Raw genomic sequence first — 7,669 nt, 5'->3', positions numbered from 1 at the left:
TGGATAAAGAAGCTATGTTCGATCATCATTTTCTTGAGAGGAATGAACAATTCCTCCATAATAGACTAATATATGACAGACGCAACGTCGTCCCTGTTACTCTTCCTGCTCCCTACCTTTTTGATTATCAGGCAAAACAAAGATATGTTGTCACCAGGGAAGAAGCAGCTGAATACGAGAGGGGAATGGAGGCAGCTCGCCAACACGCTACTGCTCAGGAGGCTGTTGCCTCTGCATCTCAGTACAACCCCAGTTTCACTTATGGATATCAGCCAGGCGGTCATTGGTATTAGACCAACTTAGGCCAAAAGCCTAAGCTTGGGGGAGTACGTATTTCTCACCGACTTTACATTCATGTTCACACACTAGTCGTCGGTGCTCATACTCTTTCATTGTATTATCCATGCTAGTTTAAATTTCTTTTTCTAGTTTTCTTCTTGTGTGTTTGATAAACCTTTAAGAAAAAACCAAAAAATTAGTTAGTTTAATTTCCATGCTTGTAGTAGAAATTAAAATGAAACCCCCAAAAAAATTTTCTAGGTCTTCTTCTTACTTGTTGGGAGCTTTCCCGTGTAAATAGTTTTATTTTCTTTTCTTTCTTTTGGGGGTCGAGAAGACCATATTGAAAATGCTTAGTGGATCTCATATGCATGATTGTTTATTTAACTTAGAGCCCATATTACCCCGTCTTCTCTCTTGAGTTGAATGCTTACAGATTCCAGCTTAGTCCAATGCACGTGCACTCTTATTATTATACACATCGTTCGGTCGTGCAAGTGAAAGGCAATAATGACGATATATGATGGACTTATTGGGATGAGAAAAGCTGGTATGAACTCGACCTCTCTTGTTTTTAAATATGATGATTCATCGTTCCTGAGTCAGCTATTATGAAGTAAACATATTTGCAATGACATTTAGAGATTATAGTTGCTTGTGCCATGCTTGATTAACTATGAGTTATAATGGTTTACCTTGCGTGCCAACATGCTATTAGAATGATTATGATGTGGTATGATGGGATGGTATCCTCCTTTGAATGAATTGAGTGACTCGACTTGGCACATGTTCACGCATGTAGTTGAATCAAATCAACATAGCCTTCATGATATTTATGTTCATGGTAGATTATATCCTACTCATGCTTGTACTTGGTGTAAATTAATTTTAATGCATGTTTACGACTGTTGTCGCTCTCTCAGTTGGTCGCTTCCCAGTCTTTTGCTAGCCTTCACCTGTACTAAGCGGGAATACTGCTTGTGCATCCAAACTCCTTAAACCCCAAAGTTGTTCCATATGAGTCCACCATACCTTCCTATATGCGGTATTTACCTGCCGTTCCAAGTAAATTTGTATGTGCCAAACTCTAAACCTTCAAATGAAATTCCGTTTTGTATGCTCGAGCAGCTCATGTTACAACTAGGGCTGCCTATATCTTCCATGCTAGGTGGGTTATTCTCAAGAGGAGTGGACTCCGCTCCTCATTCACGAGAAAGGGCCGGTAACCGGGATGCCCAGTCCCATGATCAAAAAAGATCAAAGCAAATCAAAATAATTAAACAAAACTCCCCTAGGGCTGTTGTATGTTGGAGGCACTCGTTGTTTCAAGCAAGCCATGGATTGATGCTTGTTGGTGGATGGGGGAGTATAAACCTTTACCATTCTATTTCGGAACTGCCTATAATGCATGTAGTATGGAAGATACAGCCATCTCATAGTTGTTGCATTGACAGTGAAAGTATGCCACTCAAAATGTTATTCAATCTCTATTTTAAAATCGAGCTCTAGCACCTCTACAAATACCTGCTTCCCTCTGCGAAGGGCCTATCTATTTACTTTTATGTTGAGTCATCACCCTTCTTATTAAAAGCACCCTCTGCTATTGAGTTAAATACCTGCTTCCCTCTGCTATTGATATGAGTAATTGTGAGACCTAAGTGTTATTGTGAGTGTGGTTAGTTCATAATATTTGCTGAAACTTGAATGCTGGCTTTTCATGTTTACAACAACAAGAGCAAACAGAGTTTGTAAAAGTTTTTCTTTATCACTTTTAGTTTATCAACTGAATTGCTTGAGGACAAGCAAAGGTTTAAACTTGGGGGAGTTGATACGTCTCCAACGTATCTACTTTTCCAAACACTTTTGCCCTTGTTTTGGACTCTAACTTGCATGATTTGAATGAAACTAACATGGACTGATGCTGTTATAAGTAGAACTGCCATGATGTTGTTTTATGTGTAGAAAACAAAAGTTCTCGGAATGTCCTAAAAATCCACAGAGGCACCTTTTGGAATTAATAAGAATTCTTGGCGAAAGAATCAACACCAGGGGGCCCACAGGCTGTCCACGAGACAGGGGGGCGTGCCCCCCTAGGGCGCGCCCTCCTATCTCGTGGCACCCCTAGACCTCCACCGACCTCAACTCCAACTCCATATATTCACGTTCGGGGAGAAAAAATCAGAGAGAAAGTTTCATCACGTTTTACGACATGGAGCCGCTGCCAAGCCCTAATCTCTCTTGGGAGGGGTGATCTGGAGTCTGTTCGGGGCTCCGGAGAGGGGGATTCGTCGATGTCGTCATCATCAACCATCCTCCATCACCAATTTCATGATGCTCACCGCCATGCGTGAGTAATTCCATCGTAGGCTTGCTGGACAGTGATGGGTTGGATGAGATTTACCATGTAATCAAGTTAGTTTTGTTCGGGTTTGATCCCTAGTGTCCACTATGTTCTGAGATTGATGTTTCTATGACTTTGCTATGCTTAATGCTTGTCACTAGGGCCCGAGTGCCATGATTTCAGATTTGAACCTATTATGTTTTCATGAATATATGTGTGTTCTTGATCCTATCTTGCAAGTCTATAGTCACCTATTATGTGTTATGATCCGACAACCCCGAAGTGACAATAATCGGGATACTTCTCGGTGATGACCGTAGTTTGATGAGTTCATGTATTCACTATATGCTAATGCTTTGTTCCGGTTCTCTATTAAAAGGAGGCCTTAATATCCCTTAGTTTCCGCTAGGACCCCGCTGCCACGGGAGGGTAGGACAAAAGATGTCATGCAAGTTCTTTTCCATAAGCACGTATGACTATTTACGAAATACATGCCTACATTACATTGATGAACTGGAGCTAGTTCTGTGTCACCCTATGTTACAACTATTGCATGATGAATCGCATCCGGCATAATTATCCATCACTGATCCATTGCCTACGAGCTTTTCATATATTGTTCTTCGCTTATTTACTTTTCCGTTGCTACTGTTACAACTACTACAAAAACCCAAAAACTATCATCTTTACTTTTGCTACCGTTACCATTATTATCATACCACTTTTGCTACTAAATACTTTGTTGCAGATACTAAGTTATCCAGGTGTGGTTGAATTGACAACTCAACTGCTAATACTCAAGAATATTCTTTGGCTCCCCTTGTGTCGGATCAATAAATTTGGGTTGAATACTATACCCTCGAAAGCTGTTGCGATCCCCTACACTTGTGGGTTATCAGACACCTACGGCGGCGGCAGAGAGGACGAGGTCCGCGGTGTGAGGACGGCATCGAAGAAGTCGCGGCAGCTAAGCGCTTCGTCTCCGGCGTCGACGCATGCTAGCGGAGGCGAGGTGGCGAGGTGGCGAGGTGGAAGAAATGATAATGACCGTGCGGGGTGAGTATTTATAAGGTAGAGGGCTGCACAACATAATTACGCAGGTGCCCCTGGCGGTTCACATCTGATGGACACGTGGCATGCATGCAAGTCACTGAAAGTTGTTCCATGTTCCCACGCACGCCTGGATTGTCGAGTGGTCGCTTCAGCTTCTCCGGGATTCAGGCAAAATAGATATATCATTGAAAGCAGTTTTAAATGTGTGTCTCTATATCTTCAGCTGACAAGGATGCAGTGAAGTCATTCAACAAGTTTCAACAGAACTCATATGACTAGATTGATAGAGTTTGAGGAAGAAGCACATAAGGGGTTAGGGTCCGATCACATTCACTTAGTTCAGAAATCTGGCAAGTTTGAAAACATAGCTATAAGTGAATGCTGTAGAGGACAGAACACCATAATTAACTAGGGTTTGAGATGAGATGGTGTTGTTGAAGATGTTGATGGAGATTGCCCTCCCCAAGATGGGAGAGTTCTTGGTGATGATGATGACTGTGATTTCCCCCTCCGGGATAGAAGTTCCTCGATGGAATCGCTCCGCCGGAGGGTAAAAGTGCTCCTGCCCAAGTTCTGCCTTGAGACGGCGGTGCTCCGTCACGAAAGACCTCCTCTTATTTTTTTCTAGGTCAAAATGACTTATATACCATAAGATGGGCACCGGAGGTGGGCTGGGCTGAGCACAACCCGCCAGGGTGCGGCTAGGGGGCTAGGCATGCCCTGGTGTCTTGTGCTCACCAGGTGGGCCCCCTCTGGTGCTTATTTGCTCCAGTATTTCTTATTTATTTCATAAAAATTCCTTGTGAAGTTTCAGCCCATTTGGAGTTGTACAGAATAGGTGGCCTGACATAGCTTTTCCAGGTCCAGATTTCCAGCTGCCAGAATTCTCCCTCTTTGTGTGAACCTTGCAAATTATGAGAGAAAAGGCATTATAATTACTCCAAAAAGCATTATTATGCATAAAAACAATATAAATAACAGTAGGTAAACATGATGCAAAATGGACGTATCAACTCCCCCAAGCTTATACCTCGCTTGTTCTCAAGCAAAAACCAAAATCGAAAAACATGTCCACTTGCTTAGAGAGAGAGAGAAAGAGAGAGAGAGAGAGAGAGAGAGAGAGAGAGAGAGGTGTCGATAAAAACAAAATACTGACATAGAAGCATCATGTAAATTATTATAACAGCAACAAACTTAAACATAAAACTTTTTTCATAGACTTTTTTTATCATAGACTTCTCATGAATAAGTAACAATTCAACACAACATCGAAGTATAAAGCATAAACTCTATTGGAAACCAACAAACTATGTATTCAAGACTGATCTTTCCAACATTGCTCACAGGTTGCCTGAGCATAAGAAACATCTGATTCCTGACTTTCTAGACACTATAGCATAGTTTCCCCCTGACACACATTATGTAATCTTAGTTCTTGTATAGGTCTCCCCCACTCCCTGTATAGCTGAATGATTTACTTTAATATATTTTTGCAGTAGGAGCATTTCCTACTGTCTAACCTTCAAAAAACAAACTATGTTCTCAGTCAACTTTGCAACTACAATTCATCATCTTTTCAGGGAGGGTCATGTATCGGAGCCTTTAGGCAAGTCCACATACTCAAGCATCATATAGTCTTCTATGATTGCTAACACTCACCGCATACACATGAGCAAAACGTTTTAACCGGTCACATAGAAAGATAGGGGCTTATAATTTCGCCTCCCAACGTATTCACCTCAAGGGTGATGTCAACATTAGTAAATCATGCTACCCGTATTCAACTGGACATATGTGCCTAGATATTTCCTCACCACATGATGCTTGCCAGAGGAGGAAAATAAAAAAGGAATAGAGAGAAAAACTTTGACTCTTACATGAAAGTAAATACATAAAAGTAAAACATAGGCCCTTCGCAGAGGTTGGGATGCGCTTATTTGTTTGTATGATCAACCCCTTAGTGCAAAAGAACGTCACGGTATATTGCCCCTTGTGATAGCAACTTTTATTATGTAGTATGTCGCTTTTATTCTTTGCTATCACAAGTTCGTACAACACTCAATTTTCTCTTACACTAAATGATCTAAAACTTTTAGAAGCAATTTTTATTGCCTTATTGCACTGTTGACAACTTACTTAAAGGATCTTACTCAATCCTTAGGTAGGTATGGTGGACTCTTGAAAACCATATTTGGGTTTAAGGGTTTTTGGGTGCACAAGTAATATCTCTACTTGGTGCGGAATTTTTGGCTAGCAAAGATGGGGGGCAAGCACCACATGTTGAAGGATCTATGACAATATAACTTCTATGTGAATATGAACAAACATAAATCATTATGTTGTCTTCCTTGTCCAACATCAACAATTTTGGCATACAATATTTTGATGGGGGCAATCACAAAAGATTTTCAGGATAGTGTATTTGTATGTAATCTTCTCTTCCCTTATTAATTATTCCATGAACTGCATCATTCACCAATGCTATGTTTGTCAATCTTCAATAAAAATTTTTTGCTTATACTTTTCCTTATGTGGTGTCATTACCTACCATAAGATTAGCATATGATCTTTTTCATTTATTTCCTTTCTTTTTATTGAAACATAAAAGTAAAGAAAGCAAAACTCAAATTAAAATTTATTAAATATCTCGCACACGATTACAAGGGTAGATCACTAAGCAAACTCTTGAAAAGAAAGGATCGAACTAAACTTTTACTCGTCTAAAGCAAAAGATAACTAGAAATTGAACTAAGATAAGTAAAGGCAAAATATAGTGGAGGTGATACGATACCGGCGCACCTCCCCAAAGCTTGGAAAGCCAAGGGTAGTGCCCATACCCGATATTCAATTTTCTTTTGGTGATGAAGAAGGAGGTGGTGGTGATGAAGCGATCGTCTCCTTCGTGATAAGAGATTATCCAATCTACGGACGACGCTCCGGAGGACGGTGATGTGCTCTTGTAACAGAATATTTTCACAAGTGAGATATTTATTTTGCACACGAACCGTTTCAATGATCCAAAAGGATTCAATCTCAGTGGGGGGTAAGATGCTCATAGTAAGGTTTAAGGATATCTTCTTCTTCCTCCTCGACGGGCAAGGTTTGATCGACCACCGGCGCTTGATCTCTGGTAGCCTCCTTGCTCTTGTCCCCTTTGACAGCTTCTATGGGCTCTTCTCTCTTCAGCTCGATGTTCATCAACCAAGCATCGTCTTCCACGTGGTTGGGGGAAAAACAAGACATGATGCCTGGCTCAACAGATCTGACTGAGAACAACAAGAAAACAAAATAGAATATTTCTCCACGATACGATGGTCAACAGGTTCAGGGGGGGGGGGTATATAAATATTTTTTATCTTGGGAAACAGGCAAACAGAAGAAAAAAGGCGTCCGAAAGGCACCCAAGGTGGGCATAACCCACCCGGCCGTGGCCAGGCACGCCCTGGTGTCTTGTGCCCACCAAGGTGACCTTCCTGGTTATTTCTTATTTTCCTAATTTTTTTATATTCCAAAACAGACAGAAATATTTTTGTAGATTTTTTGGAGTCAGTTTACTTAGCGTATCACGTACCTCCTCTTTTTCATGATTCGGAGTGTTCTGAAAGGTTTCTTAGAGCAACAGGGAGGCACCTCTCCCGCTCCATTTCACTGAAGTGAAACGATGGCTAATCATCCTAATCACAAGAAAAAGTGTAGAGGGTCTTAGTGAGAAATTGAGAATATATATATATATATATATATATATATATATATATATATATATATATATATATATAGGGTGGGTCTATTATGATAACACCCTTATGAGTGTTATTCTGATAACAGCGAGCTTATTCTGCACACTCGACGCCCACCCCCTGAAGCTACGAACTAATAACACCCCCACCTCCCCCACCTTATCCTCCCCGTGCTCCTCCCTCCACTCCCAGGAACCCACTCCCCACGATCTCCCCTTCCCAGCGCCGCCGCTCCATCTCCCTCCCAGCGCCGCCGCAC

The sequence above is a fragment of the Triticum dicoccoides genome, chromosome 6B (assembly GCF_002162155.2).
Source record: "Triticum dicoccoides isolate Atlit2015 ecotype Zavitan chromosome 6B, WEW_v2.0, whole genome shotgun sequence".
NCBI classification, from domain to species: Eukaryota; Viridiplantae; Streptophyta; class Magnoliopsida; order Poales; family Poaceae; genus Triticum; species Triticum dicoccoides.
The sequence above is the reverse complement of the archived record's forward strand: the minus strand, read 5'-3'. Positions refer to the sequence as shown.